The 23,768-nt window shown below is 34.4% G+C and overlaps 2 non-coding genes across 2 annotated transcripts; both read left to right on the forward strand.

Moving 5' to 3' along the window:
* The first annotated feature begins 10,009 nt into the window (after nt 1-10,009).
* LOC120089576 lies at nt 10,010-10,114 on the forward strand. The gene has a single exon (XR_005485251.1). It is a non-coding gene; the product is annotated as a small nucleolar RNA snoR100 (small nucleolar RNA).
* A 347-nt stretch (nt 10,115-10,461) lies between these two features.
* Nucleotides 10,462-10,570, forward strand: LOC120089578. Its single transcript, XR_005485253.1, has one exon. It is a non-coding gene; the product is annotated as a small nucleolar RNA U19 (small nucleolar RNA).
* The last annotated feature ends 13,198 nt before the right edge of the window (nt 10,571-23,768 follow it).

A 23,768-nucleotide genomic window follows, 5' to 3' on the forward strand; every position in this document is an offset into this window, starting at 1 on the left:
ATCATGAGATAAAAAGGAAAAATGTTTTCTTATTTTTGGAAAGGTTGAGAAATTGTTATTTTGAGATTTCCAATCTCGGAAAATACTCACGGATAGATGTCAAGTAAATGAGATTTACTAAGCAACATTTTAGAGTTAACTAAACGATCGTGGAGTGTTCTTAGGCGATAGACACTCAACTAAGCGATGAACTAAACGATCGCATAGGTTTTGCTAGACGATCGCCTAGCTTTTCCTAAACAATTGGGCATCAACCTATACGATAGGTTGTTCTATCTCCTACTTGCTCAATCGTTTATACGATTGTGATTTCTCCGTTTTCTGCCTCAAACCAAGTCCACACAGAGACCACCCTTTGGATTCTCACACCGAGAATACCAAGATAACCTTCTTGGTGGTGTCATACTCAACTCGACACTATTGAGGTTCTGTAGAGGCCGTTCGTGGAGTTCGAGGTGTTCGTGACCTTGGCGATCGCTTATTTCATGTGCACGGTGTTCGTGCAATGTAGCAGTCGTGTTGGACGAGCGTTCGTGTGTTGCTGTGTTGCTATGTTCGAGGGTTCGTGATCAAGGAACTAGAAGATGAGTCTACAAAAGTGTGTTGCTCTTGTCCTTGATCTGTTGTATAACATGCTGTAATTTCTGTATTTTATGCATAACTGTATGTTTCCGTTTATGATTGTAATTGTAATGTTCATATACGATTGAAATTTGGAAAGCTCATTCCGCTGCTCATAGAATCCTCATTTTCGATTTCCTTCAGAAGACTCATACAACAATATAGTATGTTAGTTTATTGGATAGGGGTTATTTAAGCAAGATAAATACAATATAAGCAATAATTATTTATCGTAATAAACATTGATAACACTTTATTATAATCGATCAAATGTTACATTTACTATCTACGAGTTTTAGGGCGCAAAACCCAATAAAATACAACCTTATATTATATCTCATATAATTTATAATCTATAGTTTATTGTATCCCATATAATATAATCTATAGTTTATTTTCTCTCATATAACTTATAGAATTAATATGAATCAAATTCACATTAATTGTAACCTACAGTTTATATATGAATTATAAGAATCGAATCCCGAGTGGAAGCATGTGAACACCTTGCATCTCGAAAATCGATTTTTTAATAAATAAAAAACAGTGTTCTAAAACAGAACATATGTTGGATAAACATATGAAATAACATGTTTTGGAGAAGGGAAATTAAGAGAACCTTTCTTATCTTGGAAGATTCCTGAGCTCCACGGAAAATCCTCTTGATCTTAGCACGAACTTCTTCTAAATCGAACTTGAACACAACCACGAGAATAACCTTGTTATTCTCAAGGATTCCAATAAAAGGATATATGGTATCCAACTAATTGGAATAGGAAGAGGTAGAGAGATTTCTCTTGGAGAATAAAGAGAGGATTTGTGTTTTGGTGGCTAGGGTAAATCTCACCAAAATGAATTTATGCCCTAAAAAGGCCTTAAAGGTAGAATTTATATAGAGAAGGGTTAACTCCTTCTCCAAGTTTTTCCCTATTTACCCTTGTGCTTAATTAATTAAATAACGTTTATTTAATTAATTAGCATATTAATTAAATAACCATCTATTTAACGTATATATTTAATTAACATAAATAAACATCGTATGTTTATGTGCATTACCTCTATATTGATTTAATTAATTAATTCTTTATGAATCTACTTCACTTGAATTAAATATTTGAATCTCATTCAAATATTTCTCTTCAACTTAATTTAAATTATAGATCACATCCATAATCAATTACATATTAATCACATTAATATACAATTTCCTCAAATTGATTGAAACAATTCAAATCATTCCTCTTTAATATCCTTTAGTGAGTTAACAAGGGAAATTGGTGGACCTGCAGATCAGAAGCTCCAACAATATGAGATTAATTGGCTAAACTCATTAACCAAATTAATCAATATTTGTTAACTATGGGTATCCACTAAAGACCCACAGCTGCACTCTTCTCACTGCAGATACATTTTTGTGTCCACGGATATAGACTAATAACAACAAGTTTCACGAGTGTCCATAACACCAACTAGGTCAAATTACTATTTTACCCTTGAGTTGCCTCTATATTCTTAAGTACTAGTGCTTCTTTAATGAACAACTTGTTTATGGTCTAACCAATAAATAGAAACCCCTCTTGGGCCAATGAGAGAGTAAGGTTCTTTGTTCAAGTTTTGGAGACATCATTTAAGGTAACACCCATCTACTTACCCTAAAGTAGGGAAAGAGTGAATTCCATCTTATATTATTATGTTTCCAACTCCTCATTCAGTCTTGTCCCCAAAATGGTAAGCTTATTGAGTCGGCAAACTGACCACTCTCACCCATACAAATAAAAGGACAATCTCTCGTGAATATGAGTTCATAATATACTTAGGATTAAGACTAAGTTGCTTAGGTCATCCAATTAAAATAGGAACCAAACTAGTTAACGACATTACATCTAGTGGTTACTATTACGTGGTCCGATCTTATGCAAACTCATTGCGTAGGATACCCCCACTCGCATGTCACCTACAGAACGTGTTGGATCATTCGTTTGTATCAAATACAAAGTGAACCATAACCATAGTGTCACAAGGATAAGGTACCCAGCCTTATCCTTATACTATAGACCCTTTAGGTTGTTTCTTGAACATTGATCCCTATATGTCTTCACATACAATTCAAGATGAAAAATCCAATTAAGGGTCCTTGAGCAAAATCGAATCATCCTAATTTTTCCAAATTTCACAGAATATTAAATTTACAGCAAACATAAACAAAAATTATGCATCTAATGGATTTACAGCATGCTTACACTAGAAAATAGAAAAAGAAAGATGGATTTTGGAACCTTTACCTTTAAAGACGTTCTTCAATGGAATCCCTCGAATCAATGAACACCACCACGAAGGCTACATTGGTATTCTCTGGGTGAGAATCCAGGAGACGTGGGCTCTGGCAATTTTGGTTGAGGGAATGACAAAGGAGCAAGCAGAAGAAGAAAAAAAACCAGAGAGTTCTCTGTCTCTATATATTTTCACACATAAAAGAAGAAAAACAACCAACCTCACATAACTGCCCACCAACAAGTATATGTTGAGAGAGAATAGGGGAGGAAAGTTATTTCCCTCCTATCAAATTTTTAAAATTAAAATTAAAAATTAATTATTTAATTTATAATTAAAAATATTATATACATATATATACATACATACATACATACATATATATACATACATACATACATACATACATATACATACATATATACATATATATATACATAATACCTATAATTTTAATTATCTCATCAAAGGCATTTAATATAAATCTCATTTATATTAAATTTAAATATGTGAATCAAATTCATATAATTAATATTTGAACCATATTCAAATATTTATTTCCTCTCAAATAAACTTTATATTATAATGTATCAAATACATTATAGTAATTATATCATATATTATTAGAATTAAAATAATTATATCAAATACAATGAATTCCCTTAATTAATTTGAACAAATCAAATTAATCTAAAAACTTATTCTCATTTATTCCCGTTGAGCTACCGAGGGGACCTTATGAACCTATAGCTTGAAGCTCCAACAATATGTGAATAATTAATTAAACTCTTTAATTAAATTATTCACCATTCGTTAGCTGTCAGGCACTCTATTAAAGACCGATAGCTGCACTCTTCGCACTATAGATATATTTCTGTGTCCATTGGATATAACCAATCAACAGTATGATGACTCTTTACAAATTGTCATAAGTACAACTAGGCCGAAATTACCATTTTCCCCTTATAGTTACATCTAACTCCTTAAGTTCCACTGATCCCTTTAATGAACAATAAATCATAGTTCAACTATGATTAAACCCCTCTCAGGCTAGAAGAGGGTGTGTCGCCATATTGTTCAAGTCCTAGAATTAGCCCTTAAGGGAGCAATTTATCTACTTACCTCGATGTTGGGGAATGAGTGAATACCTTCTTGTGTAGTTGTGTTCTCAACTCCCAGAAAAATCCCCAAAATGGTAGGCTTGTTGAGTCGGCGATCTGGTCATTCTCACCCATACAAATAAAAGGATTGCCTTCATAGACTCACTTAGGACAAGTTGATTTTAATAAAAAGATTGGTATGATATATGTAAAGATCAATTCAACCAACCTAAATAAACATTAAGCAATTAATTTAAGGAACAAATATTGCAATTAATTTCATGCAATAAAATATTAAAAAAATTAATTGCAAAATTAAAGTAGGAGAGGGATAGAGAAATTAACACCCGAAATTTTGTAGTGGTGTTCGGCACAACTGACCTACATCCGCTTTCCAAGCTCCTCTTTGGTAAGTCATTACAAACTTGACTCTTTCCACGACTTATAGTCGAACTGCTACAACGTTCTTTTTTTCAGGTGCAAGAACGAACCCCATCTTTTCCACGATTGAGGATCAAATGTTACAATACTCTTGTTATGAGATCAAGATTAACCCTTTATAGTAGATTTAGAAATGAAGAACAAAAACTCTCTAAAAGAGTGGATTTACAAATTGTAGCATTCAATAAATTAATCCTCACAATACAATAAATCTCTCAAGAATAAGATGAAAAGAAAATATGAGAATTTGAGAGAATAACAATGGTGGCTTTGAGGATTGTAAAACTATGTAATTGTTATTATGATTTGGAGAAAAAGATTGAGTTTAAATAGAGAGGAAAAATTGTCGCAAACCACATTTAATTTGGGTCATTGGATCTTGAAAAAGAAATGATGGAGATTTTAAACTCAATTAACCGTTAGACACAAACAAAAAATAATATAATAATGTATATCTTTTAAAATCATTTCTTTTAAAAACCAACAAAAAGAAAATGCTCACATTGTGTCCAAAATTAGCCGTTAGACACAAACATAAAATAATATTAAATTCAATTTCTTTTTAAAACCAATCCAAAAATCAAAAGTCCATCATGTGTCACTCCTTCATTTGTCCAAGTGGCACATTCCAATCGGTCCACTTTGATGAAAAAAAATATGTCATGTCATCCGCTTGAAAATTTTTCATTAAGCTTGTTTCGGCCATATCTTTTTTGTTTGAACTCCGATTTGAGTGATTCAAATTACGTTGGAATCATTGTTACAAGCTCTACATAATTGACACTTCAAAACACCCAAATTATTAATAAATAAAATAAAGTTTATTTTCATCAAAATATTAAATAATTAATTAATTTGAGATTAAGGTCCAAAAAGCAACAATCTCACCTATGCCTAAGGAATAGTGTCCTAAAACACCTCAAGAAATTGAAGATATGAGACGTATTCCCTATCCCTCAGTTGTGGACAGCTTAATGTATGTTATGCTTTGCACTAAGCCAGGCATTTGTCATGCTGTGGGAATAGTCACTAGGTACCAGTCCAATCCAAGGTTAGACTACTGAACTATGCGGTTAAAACCATCCTCAAGTATCTTAGGAGAACGAGGAACTACAAGCTGGTGTATGGAGCTAAGGATTTAATCCTTACGGAATACACTGACTCTAATTTCGAAACTGGTGGAGTATCAAATAAGGATGCATTGCAGATTCTACTATGAAGGCTGAATATGTAGCTGCTTGTGAAGCAGCAAGGGAAGCAGTTTGGCTCAGGAAGTTCCTAAGAGATTTGGAAGTGGTTCCAAATATGGACTTGTCCATCACCTCATACTGTGATAATAGTGGGGCAGTAGCCAACTCTAAAGAATCTCGCAGTCACAAGCGAGGAAAGCATATCGAGAGGAAGTATCACTTGATATGGGAGATTGCGTAACGAGGAGATGTGATCGTCACAAAGATCGCCTGGAAGCATAACATTGCTGATCCATTTACGAAGGCTCTCTCGGCTAAAGTATTCGAGGGTCATCTAAATAATCTTAGTCTATGAGACATGAACATTGTATAATCTAGGGCAAGTGGGAGATGTGTAATGGGTATATGGATGCCATAGTTTATTGTATTCATTTACCAATTTTCACTGTTTTGGATTATGATATTATGTACAACCCACTGACTAAAGTTTTAGTTAAGTGGGATTTTGTTGGGTTTTATGCCGTAAAACTCGTAAATAGTAAATGTTATCAATTGGTCGTCATCAATAAAGAGTTATCAATGTTAATTCAATAAATGTTATTGATTATATTGTATTATATTTTGTCTTAATAACCCTAAATTCAATAAACTAACATCCAAGGTTGTCTTATAAGTCATGTGTTGGGGTTGATGGCCTTAATCTCGTAGGATCTTATAGTTTATAATTGTATTGTACAAACAACTTAAATAAAATATATGATGTTTTATTTCAATTTTGTTGCATTAACCACAAACCAATAAACTAAGATCCAAGATTATCTTATAGTTTAAACATGTATTTAGAGACATACGGGTGAATCATGTTTTAAGTGATAACCTAAATGGTCTGTAGTAGATGGATAAGGTTGGATACCTTATCCTGTTGACACTACGAGTATGGTCTGCTTTGTAAATGTTATAATTATTGTAAAGTGCTACAAATGGTCTGATCCTAATCATTCATATGGAGACATGTGAGCGGGGATATTCTATATAAAGAAGTATGTATAAGACCGGACCACAAAATGCTTAGTTTCATTATATAATGTCGTTCATAATAGAGACTTATATTTTACCAGGATGACCATAGGTAACATGACTTTGTAGCACTATGGTTTATATGTGATAGTTAATATTTCTTTGCTAAATAACTACCTTAGTGGGTGATTTTACACATTTTTATGGTAACCGTGAGATAAAAAGAAAAATAGTTTTAAGGAGTTTTACTACACGATAGCCTTGGAGAGTCTAACCGATCGAGTGTCGAGTCTATGCGATAGACATATATCTTCTACACGATACTTCTGTTCAATACTCGATTGTTCTTCCTCCTTCACTCCAATCTATCCATTTATCCAAAATCATACAGAGTCCACAACTCCTGGATTCTCACATCAAGAATACCAAGGTAATCTTGTGGTGGTGTCTAGTTCTGTTCGAGGATCGACGTTCCAATTGCTTGTTGCATTCGTGTTGTTCGACACGTTGGTGTTTGATCGAGGAAAATACGTGATGAAGAAGTTCTTCAAAGGTATTGTTTTCTCGATCTTTTGTATTTAATTTAAGAAGCATGTTGTAATTTATCTTTAATGCATAATCGTTTTTGTATGATTGTAAATATTTTTGAGTTCTTTCATAATAGAATTTGGAACGATCTACTTCCGCTCACAGGTCTTCTAGTTTTAGAATTCCTTCCTATTTAAATTTAAATATGAACTTTTTCTATAAATTGACAATGACACTCCCAAATTTTTAAGGTGTACTCTCCTTATCCTCTATCTTATTATGATTTTTTTCTATATTTGCAATCTCATGGATCTATGAACCTCTTTTTCCTACTTTGTTTCTTAAACTAAATGGAGGAGAGGAGGTGGAGGGTGGATGAAAAGTTCAATATCCCTCGTATTCATTATTCATTTAATCTGATTTTGTTTTCGTTATTTCCCTTTCCAATCATCTCCTACTTTTTTCCTTAATCTCATGCTTCTGTTTTTGTTGTTGTTCTCTAAATTGTGTTAAGGGGAAGGAAGGTAGATGAAACGAGTAATAGTCTTCCCATTTATTTTTCATCTAATGTAATTTTGTTTATTATTCCATTGTTACCTATAAAGATTTTGCATTTTATATTATTAATCTCACTTACACAATTCTCTTAGGATATAAATGATCATAAATACAAAATAAAAGTTGAATTTATATACAGTATGTAACATTTTTTTTAAAGATTTTTTTGTATTAAAATGAATCTCAACATATATTTGCTTGACATTTTTTTTTACCATATTTGATATCTACATCTTAAATGATTTGAAATCTTCTTATATTAGGATTAATTTGACAATTAAATCATCTAAAAAAATCTCATATCAAATATTTACTTTATCATTAACGTGGAATTGGTTTTTATTTGGTTTTGTTATCAAAATTCTATCAAATTTGGTTCCAATATATATGTTGGTTTTTCAATTTTTTTTTTTAAAAAAAACATATGTTTTTCATGAAATTTTATCAAATTTGTTTCGAGATATATATTGGTTATTAAAAAAATATCAAATTTGGTTTCAAAAGGTATATTGGTTTTTTTAAAATTTAAAAGAAAAAAACCATGTTATCAAAAAATTAAAAGTAAAAAAATCAAAGTTTATCCTTTTTTTCACAAAATTTATAATTATCAAATTTTCTTTCATAGATACATTGGTTTTTCTATTTTTTTTAAAAAAACCATTTTATCTAAAATTAAATGTAAAAAAGTAAAAAAATTTTTAAAAAATTATCAATTTTTCACGTTTAACTCACATGGATGAGCTAAATTGTTTTTTTTTTTTTTGACGATTTTCCTAAATTTAAAAGAAAAATAATCATGTAATATAAAAATTAAAAATATATAAATTTTTTTTTTTAAGTTGATCTATTTTTCAGTTTAATTCACATGGATGCAAGAGATAGATTGGCTTTACATGATTATTCTACATTTAAAAGATAAAAATCATGATATCTAAAAATAAAAAATCAAAATATCAAATCAAATTAATATTTCAAATCTAAATCTACTCTATAAATACCTAAATTAAATATTTAATTTACGTCAGTATCTTTTCTTCATTTTCTTCTCTTTTTATGTTTTTTGGTTGGTCTTGGTTTTAATTTTATTAACTTGTTTTTCCTAATTTTTTAAAAAAAATTTTATACTTTTTTTTAGCATTGTATATATATTTTTAAATTTTGGTTCACCGAAAGCATCTTGAGTAAGCTTTTCTGTATTTAAATCATCTCTTTTTTTATTTTTTTATTTTTCTATTTTAATAAAAAAACCATTAACAATATGTCATTTATTTTTTCTCTTATTAAGCTTTTAGTTTGTTCCAATTCCGCAGGTTACTTATTTTCTAATTTTTCATTTGTTTCACTATTCTTTTTCTTTTTGTTTATTCATATTAATAGTTTCTCTTATTTATTTATATATATGTGGGTATATGTGAGTATTATATTAAATTATAAATAATTGAATCACTATCTTAATTATTAAATTGTGTAAATTGTGGGAGATTTGAGATTTAGGGTTTCAAAATCACTACCGTTATTCCAGAGTAGACATAGATTGTGGTTAATAAAATAATTTTTTAAAACAAATTATTTAAAAATAATTCAATAACATATTTATTTATTAATTAAATTAATTAATATTTTAACTAAATAAATTAAATCACTTTTAATGTCTTCTGAGTTAAATAATACTTGCAGCTAAAATATTAAACAATATTTAAATAATTATCATAAGTTAGACATCTTTCTATCTTAAATTAACAAAATGATTAAATTAATTTAATGAATAGCATAATTAACAATTTTTAATAACATCTCATCTCAACTTTACATGGCACGTAGTAACAAATTAGTACAGTTATCCCAAATGGAGCGAAAAATCTCCATTCTCATTTAAATAGTTAGAAATAGTTCAGAGATTTTTCATCTGGTAATTTTCTCATAATTCCCAATTTCTAAACGAACCGTCTCTTCCCAAAATTTCGGCGGCCCATTATTTGCACAAAAGCCCAATAACGGCCCATCACGATAATTAATAGGCTTCTACTTGAATATCCTTCTTAGTTCTTCGTGAAAGAAAACCCTAAAACTTTTACTATATAAAGGCGCGCCAGCAGCATTTGTTTATCAATCGATTTCGTCTTCCCTTTCTTCTCCTGTATTCACTCATACTCTGTGTTTCTGTTCTTCGTTTCTCTTTAGGGTTTCGCAGTTTTCGTTTTAGGGTTTATAGATTCTCTTCACGAAACACAGGAGATCAGAGAGATTTATCTGTGTACAATAAGCCGATGCTCTGGAATAAAGGAATGAAGGAAGCATGGTAGTGTGCACAGAAATCGAATTCACAGGTCAACATGTCTGCTCCCTCTGATTCCTTCTGATTTGGGGGCCTGGTTTAGACCTACATTTCATTTTCTTCTCTCGATCTCTTGTTTCTATATCATCTGTTTACTCTAAATCTTTTTATATGAAAATGCGATGCAAATCGACTATAATTCCCCGCTAGGTTTTTTTCTTATTGTATTACGAATTAGTTAAAGAAAAACAGGTATTATCTTATCTCTTGAGAATATAAGTAGATAAAGGAATTTCTAGGTGAAGGCTAGATTGGAAACGGGGCGTTAGGATTAAACAAATTTGAGCAGTTCTAAAATCTGTCTTGAGTTGAATTGATAGTTTGTTAGGCTGTTGTGTATTTGTGATTATAATGAAGGAAATGCCTCTTTGAGTAGCCTTATGAATAATTTAGCGTTTCATATTGTGCTTAGTTAGGAGGCAGATAACAAGGTAGTTCTTACTTCGAGGCCTATTTGAGAGGATTTTTAAACTTTTAGTGAATCTTCCTCCAAGCAGCCTTGAACATTTAATTTTGATTTGAGTATTCTTGAAAGATTTTGTTCGCGATAGAAGTGCAAGGATCTGAATATGATTTGGATTGCGGTATTCTTATTGTTTAAACTGCTATCAAAGATCTTCACTTTCTCTAATAGCAGTCTTGTAAATTCTGTCCATGAACTTCCGATTCAGCTCTGATTTGGGATTTCAATATCATTCAAAAATCGAAAAGTTCTGAAAAGATTTTAAGATCCCAACTCTTGTTTTTTGAACTTATTTTCCTTTATTAAGCTGACTATTATGGAATAATGATTGTAATTGAAATTTTCAAATGATATTGAAATGTTGGGAGAGTCCATCAAATGAAGACGACTCATCCATCTGAGGTTGGGTAATCATTTTATTTTTTTTGTTTAAAAGTTGAAAACAAATACAAAATTTTTAAAGATTTTTCAATTTTCAAAATTTTGCTAAAAGGGTGTTTAGATCCACTCAATTGTTTGGGTAGGTTTGGGGGTAAGTTTTATCAATCCAAATTGTCCTTATTAAAAAAATATGAAACCAATCCAACCATAACATTTAATTTGGGTTGAGGATATTGTGTTTGAAACCTAATTAATTCAAATTATCTAGTTGTATAAAATGATGAAAATACCCTGCTATTAAAAAACTTTTCATATACATAGGAAACCTTTCAAATTAGAAACATGCTTTGGGTGAGGGAAGGGTTGTTCAATTATAGTCGAACTTTTAGCTTGTTTGTTCAATTTTCTTTTATCTTTTACCATGGGTGGGTGTTAAATATGTTTATTAATTTTGAACATTTTAGAGTTTTTCATTTGATTTCTAGGTTTCGTCGTAAATCTAATTGGTTACTTTCAATTATTACCTAAATCAATAGTTCAAATTGCACTCAAAGGTAGGGTATTTTCCATTTTTACAGGAATTTTTGTACAATTATAGTCTCTTTGGAATGGAAAATATATCTCTTTTCACCATCCCCATGTATGAGATTCAATCCATTCAGTGATAGTTTCCATTTGAAAAATGAATAAACCCTTTCATGCCTAAGTTTTAGTGCTACTCAGATCCAGTTGAAACCCTTTGATTTTTCATTTTGGAGTCTTGGATATATCTATATTTGCCATATTAGTCCACATCTAATCTATTCACTTTAAACACAAATTCATCCTTAACAATATATTCGGATAGGTACATGTATTCCAATTCAGTTCAAACCCCTCATATTGTCGTAAACCTAGGAGTTCAAAATTGCTCTCAATTAACCTCATATCAATAACATTTAAAAATAGCAAGTTAGATGGTTATTAAAAATAATAGATACGCTCTAATCGAATGAATTTCACGCTGTTGCACAATGCATTGACAAATATCTCATTACATTTACAATTGATTATCATCACATTAAAGATGGGGAATGAATTATTAGAAAATAATAAAATAAATCTTTCAAATAAAACATAGGGTTTTTATAAACCTCACATAAGGTGCGTCTGCTGTAGCTTAGCCTCCCGTTTGCCGTACTTGCATTCCCGTGTAGCCTTGTGATAAGCGACACGATAGGAAGGAAAATGAAGGTCTGCTGTAAAGTTTTCTATATTTCTCAATAGGGATGAACACCCCTTTTCAGGGTGATACCCTTTCATAGGATATTGGTATTTACAGCAAAGAATAAAAGAACGCAAAGAAAATTTTATTACATACACGTTGCCACATTTTAGTGGAAAAATTCTAACAAACATCACGTGAATTGAATTATTTCTAACATCCCCCTCAAACGAGAGAGGAGGTCTGTGACTCCAAGTTTGACCAGATGGTACATAGCAAATAGTTAATTGACCTCGTAGCACTTGATCTCTTACAAGTGGATATCAATTTTAATATGCTTTGTTCGAGCATGGAAGATTGGATTTGATGCAAAAGCCCCAACGCTCAAGTTGTCACACCATACAATAGGTGTGGTCATTTGTAGAAGACCAAGCTCAAGGAGAAGTTGATGAATCCACATAATCCCAGCGGTAGCATGGGTAAGAGCACAGTATTCAGACTCGGTGCTAAAACGAGTGACTACAATTTGCTTTTTAAAGGACCAAGAGACAAGAGTGTTTCCTACAAACACACAATAAGCTGTTATAGATCGACGATCATTAATATTGGATGTCCAATCAGCATTTGAGTAAGTAGTGATGGCAGCATTACCCCCAGGTTGAATAAGAAGACCATAGTGACGAGTGCCAGCTAGGTAACGAAGTACCCTTTTTAGAGTTGACCAGTGTTCATCAGTCGGACGTTGAAGAAATTGACTTAAATGATTGACGATATAGGCAATGTCTAGGCGCATGTGTGTCAAGTATTGGAAAGCGCCAATTGTGTTGCGATATGTAAATGGATCCTCCAGGGTAGTGCCATTATGTAGGGAGAGATACATACCAAGTATCGTGGGTGACGAAGCTGAATTTATATCTCCCAAATTAAGTCAAAGCAAGAGATCTTCAATGTATTTGGTTTGTGTAAGAAGAAGCCCATATGGTAATCGGGTGAGTTGAATGCCCAAGAAATAGCTTAGGGCATCGAGATCCTTAAGAGTAAAGGTTTGGTCCAGTGAGTTGACCAATCGATCCATTATCGAAGAATTATTTCCAGTGAGAATGAGATCATCCACATACAAGTAGGAGCAACAAGACATTGTCATGGCGAAAAATGAATAGAGAAGCCCCAATTGAGAAGAGTCGCTTTTAGTGTGGAGTTCCAAGTCTTAAGAGCTTGCTTGAGCCTATAGATGGCTTTATTCAGTTTACACATATAAGATGGATGATTCGAATCAATATAACCAAGTGGTTGAGACATGTAGACATCTTCTTCGAGCGAACCATTCAGAAAGGCATTATTAAAATCAATTTCTCGTAGAGGCCAACCTTTGGATATCGCCAACGATAGAACGATTCGAACAGTTGAGGCTTTGACGACTGGATTGAATGATTTACACCAGGCATTTGGTGAAATCCTTTAGCAACTAATCGTGTCTTATGCTTTTCAACTGCTCCATCCATGCTTCGTTTGATACGAAAAACCCATTTGCACCCAACGACGTTTGTCTCGTGTAGGAGGAACAAGTGTCCAGGTTCTATTCTTTTGAAGTGCCAAAAACTCAACATCCATGGCCTGCTTCCACACTGGAGTGGCTAGAGCATTGGCAACACGAGTAGGTTCAGTAATAGTTCAGTCAGTGGTAGACGTGGAGGCAAAAATTTTGGGTTTAAATATACCTGTTTTTGCTCTAGTGATCATTGGGTGGGTTGGTAGCCAAAGAGGAGGAACTGGCAGGGGTGGCGGTGGAGGAATGGAGGAGGAGGAGTGATCGAAGTTTGAAGAGGGGAGGAATCTAAGGGTGTTTCCAAGTTGGAGGAACTGGCAGGGGTGGCGGTGGAGGAATGGAGGAGGAGGAGTGATCGAAGTTTGAAGAGGGGAGGAATCTAAGGGTGTTTCCAAGTTGGAGGAACTGGCAGGGGTGGCGGTGGAGGAATGGAGAAGGATGAGAGAGAGGTGAGTTTGAAGAGGGGAGGAATCTAAGGGTGTTTCCAAGTTGGAGGGGGAAGGAGGGTGACGATCTGGTGAGATGGCAGGGGAAGCTACATGTGGAGAGAGGGATCAAACAGGTAGTTGTGAGTCTGAGGAGCGGAGAGGCGAGAGGGGCGGAGGGATAGAAGTGGATATTGGGCCAGAGGAAATAATGGGCTCTGGTGGAGTAGAATGTGAAGGTTGATTAGAGTTGGACAAAAGATAGAGATTTGGGCCATGAAGTATATGGGGGAGTGGAGTTGGGCTACAACCTTCACGTTGGGCCATCGATTGGACGGGCCGAGCAAAGTCATTTTTGAAAGGAAAATCTCCTTCATTGAATTAGACATGTCTTGATATGTAGATGCATCCACTTGGGCTGAGACATTTAAAGCCTTTGTGTGCTGGGCTGGATCTAAGAAAAATACATTTTGTGGATCTAAAATTTAACTTATGTGAATTATAAGAACGTATATGTGGATAGCGTGCACAACTAAAAGTCTTTAAGAGAAAAAATCAACTTTCCTTTTAAACAAAAGCTCAAGTGGAATTTTATTCCCAATTCCTTTAGACAGTAGACAATTAATTAGAGAGGTAGCTGTGATGAAGGCATCCCACAAGAATTGCAAAGGCATACCAGCTTGTGCTAAAAGGGTTAATCCAGTTTCAATAATTTGGCATTGTTTCCATTATGCTCTTCCATTTTGTTCAGACGTACAAGGACAAGAGAGTCAGACCTAAATGCCCAATTGACTACATAGATGGTGAATAGATTTGTATTCTCCCCCATTATCAGACTGCAAGCATTTGACAACTACTCTAAACTGAGTTTTTACTAAATTAAGAAAATGACTAGTCCCCATAGATCAGCGTGCACCAGATCAAACAGATGTTTAGCTCGAGAGTTGGATAATGGAAAAGGGAGAGCATGAGATTTACTGTACTTACATGCTTCACAAAATTCCAATCTAGCATTCATCATTACTGCCAGATTACAGTGATTGATTAAAAAGTGAAGTACTGCAGAAGATGGGTGTCCAAGTCTTCTATGCCAAACTTCCTTGGACACCAACATGTGAATATTAGGCAGAGCACACAGTAAGAATATTAGCCGACTTCAAGTTATCCTTATCTACACCTAAAGCACTGCCAGTAACTAGTCCCTTTGTGTGCAACCGATAGAATCCATCTTCAAGATCCCCCTTCAGCACCATTTTGCCCGATCATTTGTCCTTAACAACACAATTATCACATGAAATTCAAGAAAGACATCATTATCTTTGGCTAGCTTGGAAACACTCACTAAGTTTTTGGCAATCTCAGGCATACATAGAACATTATTAAGGGCGAGTAAACCATTTTAGAGTTCAAATAAGATTTACTAATATGTGAAATATTTAACTTACTGCCATTTCCAACAACCATTTAAGTACCTCCGTAATCAGCTGGTTGAACTATATTGTTGTAATCACTTGTCACATGGTTAAAGGCACCAATGTGGACATACCAGTTTGGATCTACAACCATTTGAGGAGGTGCAATGGCATCATGGGATGCTGTGTAGGCGAATGATGTATTCTGTCCTCCTGAATTTTGTTGTCCTTGACTCCCACCTCCGTTCTGATATGCTGGATTTACAAATTCCTTTATAAACCCATTGTAACAGAAGTAAGCAATATGACCAATCTTACCACAAACTTGGCAAATAGGGCGACTATTTCCACCATTGTTCCAGCGACCTCTGCCACGGTTTCTACCACCACCTCCACGGTGGTTAGTCTGGTTGTTGTTTGATGGTTGTCTGATGTTTTGCCCAGAGTTACTGCGCTGTCCATTGCCATTTGCATTCGAGTTTCTTTGTCCATTGTTAATTGCCATGTTTACAGATGGTGGGTTATTAAGTAAACAGAGTTTTTGTGAGTCTTCTGAAATTATAACCTCTTTTCAAAAGCCAAAAGCTCTGTTTGCATATCTGCCTAGGAGATATTTGCACGTCCTTGTATGGTGGCCACAACCGGATTATACTCTTCATCTAGCCCTAATAGTACTTGAGATACTAACGCCCTTGTTGGTACTGGACTTCTTGCAAGTCCCAGGTTGTTTGAATGTGTCTTCATCGTTCTTAAGTAGTCAGGCATGTTCATCGAGCCTTTTCAAGTCTATTGGAAAAGTTGGTGAAGGTAGTCCTCCTCCGTTCGTGACTGAAGACCAAACAGTTCTTGTATTGCTATCCATAGATCCTTAGAGTTTTCACAGCCCATTTCCTGCATTGCTACCACTACACTCATAAAGTTATATAACCAACCTAATAAAAGCTGATCGATGGCCACCCATGATTCATAAAGCGGATTTATTACCGATGCTACAGACGAACTAGAGGTAGTACTTACCCCTTGATGGGGAGTTGAGGAGACAGTTCCTAAAGAGAGACTGCCATCGATAACATCTTCGACGGTCTGAGAAATACTCGTTGGTTGTGTGGGTAGTTAAGTAAACTTCGGCGGACATGGATTCTCACTAGTAAGATGCCCCACCAATTTATAGCTTTGGAGTATAGGAAGCGCTAGATTTTTCCATAAAAGAAAATTTTCTCATTCCGACTTGATGGTGGTAACTTGGTTTAAGAGTTGGTTTAGAGGGGGTGAGCTGAAAATAGGAACTGTTGAGGTCATGGCAGAGGATAATAGGGATGAGGTGTTAGCCATTTATGGCTTCTATATTTCTCAATAGGGGTGAACACCCCTTTTTATACAGAGGGTAATACCCTTTCATAGGGTTTCGATATTTATAGAAAAGAATAAAAGAATGTAAAGGAACATTTATTACATACACATGGCAACGTTTTAGTGGAAAAATTCTAACAAACATCGCGTGGTGCTGGAATAATTTGTTGAGGAGGTTATTTTAAGACTTTATCTTTTTTTATTTCAAATTGGTCCTTGCCCTTGCCTTTGTCCTTGTGAATTGAATTATTCCTTACAATAAGGTGTAGAAGTTCACATAGTCGTTCACGTTATCTTGGGTTCGTCTAACAGTAGTTGTTCACATTATCTTGGGTTCGTCTAATAGTAGTTGTTCACATTAGCTTCAGTTCATACTGCCTTGCATTCGTTCGGCGTAGCTATTTGTCTGTTTGACGATTTTGTCAACGGTTGACTCCGATCTTATGAGCTTCACTTATGTATAAACACTTCCATAAAATCAACACTCTCATCGCTAAAGAAGCCTAAACCCTTACAAATTCTTCCTTTCCCTTCATGTGTTGTCTATCCTATACATGTTTCATAAGAAATAAGTGTTAGAGTATAAATTTTTAATATAATATATAGAGATCTTCAAAGAATCCAATATTTACCTAATCCTTTTCTTAAATAAAATAACACGTTTTAAAATAATATTTTATTTTTAATCTTTAGGAAAATAAATATTCACTCTATACATATTTCCCCCCAATTTTTAGGATTAAAAAACAGAAACTCAATTTTACTTGTTTATCCAAGTCATTTAAATAATAAGTTAAAAAACAATCAACCATTTAACTGCATTTGAATATGGATAAAAGTTATGAAAAAAGAGAAAATTGAAGGAAGAACGAGAGTCAGTGAACGATTGAAAGAGAAAAAAACAAGCAAACAAAGAACTAATAACTGAAACCGTGTGTACAATAGGGCACAAAGGATACAATGATTGGAGGAGCAATTGTCAAATGTGGAAGTCCAAAAAGTGAACGTTAAAAAAACAAGAATACAGACCAAGATAATATCGATCTGTTTCAATAGTCTATGTTAACAATATGAGTTCATAATAATATAAATGAACATGCAGAATATGAGAAAGACAGGAAACAAAAAAAGGAAGGATATAAAGGAGGTACTGGAAGAAGAGGAGCAAGAAGAACAAGAAGAAGACTAGAGCATGACATGTACATTTTATCAATAAATTATTGAAATTATAATGCATTGTATCGCTATAAACGAATTTCAAGGTTCACAGAAAAGTAACAACGAAGACAGCACAATTTAAGAATGATTTCTTTGTAAATTTAGTTTAACTATTCATAATATTCTATGAATGTAAAAATTAGTCTGAAGAAAATGTTTTGTTTTCTCCTCATTGCGCTAAATTGTCAGTATTAGAACTATAGTTTTCATAGAACAAGAATCTAGGGCCTTAATTAATTAGATCACATAATAGAACCCAATCTAATAAAATAACTCAATGTGATAAAATATTAATCACATACATAATCCACACTTTAATTATACGTATTATTATTTAAATACGTCTAATACACTTTAGTTCGGCTAGCGTGTCTATGTTCAACACGTGTAGGACACTTGGACACTCTGACATATGTTGGACTTGTATCATGTACTTGTTAGTACATCTAATAGATGTATTAGATACTATTTGTACAAAGTCAAAATAGGACAACCATTTGGTAGCTAGACATATATCAAACACTTCTTATATATACTAAGTCAACACATATATGACGAAAATAATAAAATTTGAGAGTACAATACATCAAACTAATTTTGTACATGCAGAAATAAATAAACTCGTTAACTTTAAATTTCCTTCTGGTTCAAAAATGATATATAGATTAAAAAATATATGTCTTAATAAACGTGTCCTTATTGTGTCTGTATCCTAAATTTTTCAAAAATGATGTGTCGTCGTATTGGTGTCGTGTCATATTCGTGTCTTGTATCCATATTCATACTAGATGCTGCATTTATCGGCTTCTATACATTATTTTTCTTGGTGGTTATGTCATTGTCTTCTACACCCATAATCTTATGATTCAAATTGTCTTCTCTACCTTGCTTTCGAATCTTGGTTGTCTACAAACAATCTTACCGATTATATCTTAAAATTCGAACCATTAGTTGTTTTCCCTCTAAATAGCAGAGGTAAGTGATTACGTGATCTAGATCGTAATTCTCATAACACATAATTTCATGTCCTGTTCTATTTATGTATATCAACTTTTTGAGTGAGAACATTCTTGTTTTTATCAAGCTTGAGAATGATTATACTGGTAAACATTTGCATGACATATCACCCATTGAATAAAATAAGAAGATCATTTTCTTCATTGATTGATTTATCGATAAATATAATGAACTCTGTTCTTTATATAGAAAACAGAGTGATGAAGAGAAAAGAAAATAGGCTTAACAGACCGAAGTCAACAAACCGGATCCTAACAAACTAACAGACCATAAAACAGAAAAACTAACAGAATTTGCTTATATTTTATTAATACTCCTCCGCAAGTTGGAAGATGAATATTGAGGACACCCAACTTGACTAAGACATCAGATAGAACAAAGTGTGATAACGCCTTTGTGAACATATCAACTAGCTGAAGACTGGAACGAATTGGAAGCACCTTGAGAAAGCCATCAACAATCTTATCTCAAACGAAGTGACAATCTATTTCAATATGCTTTGTTCTCTCATGGAAGGTTGGATTTGAAGCAATTGAAATAGCAGCTTGATTATCACAAAAGACAGTGGCTGGAATGTTGGGGTTGATATCCTAAAGTCTCGTGTCTTGTAGTTTGTAAATAGTTTGTATGAATGCTTGTGTTGTTAATACATGATATTTACTTCACATCTTATATTTTTACTCAGTTGCTTATTTTATTTGCTTTACCACAAACCAATAAACATAAAATCCCTGGTTATCTGTATGTGACTTAAGCATGTATGTGGTGACATACAAGTGGATCATATCTTGAGTGATAACCAAAATGGTCTGTAGTATATGGATATAGGAGGGAAACCATATCCTGGTAATGCTACGGATGCGGCCCACTTTGTGGAATGGTCACAAGTGTTGTGACTTGCCACAGATGGTCTGATCCTTATCATTCATATTGGGGACATGCGAGCGGGGGTGTCCTATACAAAGAGTTTGTATAAGACCTAACCACGAAGTGTTAACGTCTCGTTATATAATATCGTTCATGACAGAGACTTCACTTCACTAGGATGACCATAGGTAACATGACCTCAATCCTAAGTGAGCTGGGAACTCCTGCCATTGAGGGCGGTTCTTTGATTTGTATGGGTGCGAGTGGCCGGATCACCGATTCAAACCTACCATTTTGGGGATTCGTCTAATTTAGGAGTTGGGAACTCAGCACACAAGATGTAATTCACTCCTTCTCCGAGGCAGGGGTAAGTAGATAGATAGCTCCCTTAAGGGCTGATTCCGAGGTTTGAACGATGTGGTACCACACATCTTCTCTTGGCTCGAGAGGTGTTCACACATAGTTGGACTATGTTGTATTGTTCATTAGAGGAATCAGTGGTACTTAAGGAGTGAGATGTAATTACAGGGGCAAACCAGTAATTTGTCCCAACTGTACTTACGAGCATCTGTGAAGGGTCATCGTACTCATGATTGGTTATATATGATGGACACAGAAATATATTTGTGTTAAGAAGTGTTCAGTTATTGGTCTTTAGTTGAATGCCTGACAGTTAACGGATGGCATATCTCGTGGCTAAAGAGTTTAGTCAGCTATTCACGGACTATTGGAGCTTCGAGCCACAGGTCCATTAGGTCCCCTAGGTAGCTTGGATAAAGTTGAAAACCAGTGTTTAGGTTAATTTGAAATGTTCAAATTAACAAGAGGAAGTTCGATTATATATAATATAATTGGACTGGTTAATTATATATGATATAATTGGCTAAATGTATGAGATGCATTATTTTGGAGGAAATTAGATATAAATATGATTTATATCAAGTGGAGGAGAAAATACTATAGTTGATATGTGATATAAAACTATAAGATAAAAATATAATATGATTATATTTATTATTAATTAATTGGTTAATTATATGATAATTAAGCCAATTTTCACATTCGGACGTGGGTTAGTGGGGCACCATCGGTTATTGTAACCGATGAAATAAAATGAAATTTGTTTCATTTTTTGAATTGTTCATTCGTTCAATCGTCCGTCCAAAAGAAAAAAAAGAAGAGCGCACTGGTGAAAAGAAAATGATCGCTTAAGAAAATTGAAAGCCTATATGATAGTTGCTCTGTGTCTAAATGATTGTCCACCTCGCTCCTAAATGATCGCTTAAGCATTTCGAGAGCCTATGCGATAGTATTTCTAAGCCTAAATGATCTCTACCTCGCATCTAAACGATCACACGCTAGTTCCTACACGATCAGATAGCTTCTCTAAACAAATACCGATTTTGCTAAACGATCGTATACCACTTCCCAAACGATCGTTCAGTAAAATCTACACGATCATGTATATTCTTTTAAACAATAAGCATTTTGCTATGCGATAGCATCTTTTTCCCTCTCACTTGCTTATCGCATACACGATCCGTGTTTCCTCCTTCCTCTACCAAATTCACCAAAGACCACGCTTTGGGTTCTCACTCTGAAAATACTCGGAGATCTTTTCTGGTGGTGTCGTCCCTAGCAACGACGCCAAAAACTTGTAATATTAAATTTGTCTTTATTTCTTTATCTTATGCGCTGCTTATGAATGAATATGAATATGATGATACTCTATGCGATCAAGTGCTTTACAATAAAGATATTGTTGCGATACTACGGTCTATGTATATGCGTTAATGGTAATATGCTTCGTAGTATGCAATGATGTAATGCGTGTCACAAGTTTTTTTACGCTGGAACCAAGTATAATTCCAACGCAAGTTTCTCAGAATGACCTGAGGTCGAAAACGGGGATTGTTTTTGTTTAGATGCGATACTAATGTGGTATATGTGACCGGTTTATCATAAAGACTAAAGAATTTGGTTTGTGCAAAAATGTAAATTACGTTGAAACGTAAATTGCGTTAAAGTAAATTGCGATGATAAAATAAATGACTAAACTACTAATGATACAGGGTGAGGACTGGCCATGAAGTTGTATAAAAGAATCTAATGAATGCGATGGCAAGTCTTGTGAATGAATCAGAAAAAGAATGAGTTGAGGGAGAGGACATCGCAAGTTTGTCAATCTCGTTAAGGACACAATTAAAGTTCCGCTTTCCCTTGGCTTACACCTTTTAGTGATCGGCCGCGTTCCCATACGTCTACGGTGAAACAGAGATGAATGTGATGAACGCAAGGTTGTTTCCATCTCTGGAAATACTTCTCGCTTTAGTTAATACATTCTTCCAACTTTCTCTCAATAGGCGGAATAACATCTTCACTTCTGCTCTCACAGGAGAAGATGTCGTCAAATATGCTTTAGCTAAACTTAGTCGATTACCTTAACAACAATTAACTCACTCGCTTAACCCTTCCCCTTTACCCAGGGGATTAAGAACACATGATGGAGAAAATGGATGATAAATGTATGGAAAGGAACAAAGAGATGATAATGATGACGATAATGATATTTAATTCTAAAGATCAGCGTTTGATACATGATTATGAATGAAAGATTAAAGAAGATGAACACAGTAGATGAATGAAAGAATAGAAACAAATACAGAAAGCGTGTCAATGTCTTGACACATATCTCGATTGGAGACGTTGTGCTTGCCGGCGTGTGGATGAGATGGAGTAGAAAGCTTCCCTCTCAGGCTTGCTTTCCCGATAGAAGTGACCTCTTTCATAGAGCTTCAACTTCAAGAATGGGAAGAATTTCTTGCTCGAAGACTCACCTATCAGCTTTGTCTCGTCGTTCTCTCGAATTTTCTTTGTAAAGTCTTTTCAGACCAGCCTCCTTTACAATGAATTCAAGAAAGCTATTTATAGACCTCGGCTCTTGTATTGGTGGTCCCACTGTGTAAATTTTGATCATTCCTGCCATGGCGTAGTGGAAATGTCCGCTCTGCTCCACGATCAATTTGTCAGAATCGTACAACAGAAAGCTGTACACTTGTTAGAATGCTCCGCGAATGCGTTGCTCTTCACATCTTCGATCGATCGCCGCATGCGGTGTAGTTGTTTTGATCTATTATTGATCTCCGCATGTAGTGAAAATGCGTTGATCGCTTAAATCCATAATCGATCGTCGCATGCGCTGCAATTGCGTTGATCTTTTCGTTCTTGATCGATTGCCGCATGTTGAGTAGATGCGTTGATCAATTTTGTCCTCGAGCAATTAACGCATGCGGTGACCTATTTCCTGCAAAACAAAGACTTGGACATTCCATTTTGCCATCGTAATGGGGTTAGTGGGTGTGTTTACGACAGTTTATAATTTTCATATTTCTCAGCCAATTCTTATACTATTGACGCAACTTTTTCTTCTTTTTGCCGCATAATCTAAATAAAACAACATAAATAACTTGTATTTCTACAAGTTATCAACCACGCTTTGGGTTCTCACCCCGAGAATACCCGGGGCTCTTTTCTAGTGGTGTCGTCCCCGTTGCGGTCGTGAGTTTGCAATTGTGCGTGCTGCTACGTTGACGATTGGGTGAAGGTTTCTGCTGCGGTGAGTGCCAAAGTTTTGAAGACTATCTTCAACTGGTATGTTTTGAATGTATGATGTGTATTTCAGTCACGGTGAGATCGGAGCGATTCGAACGCGCTCATGGAACTCTTTGGTAAGAGATCCTTCATGGAAGTGAATGTTGAATGCTCAAATCTGTTAGCAGTTGGGAAATCCACAACAGTTCACTAGTCACAGAGGCTAAAGCTCT

Source organism: Benincasa hispida, chromosome 10, assembly GCF_009727055.1.
Source record: "Benincasa hispida cultivar B227 chromosome 10, ASM972705v1, whole genome shotgun sequence".
Taxonomy (NCBI): Eukaryota; Viridiplantae; Streptophyta; class Magnoliopsida; order Cucurbitales; family Cucurbitaceae; genus Benincasa; species Benincasa hispida.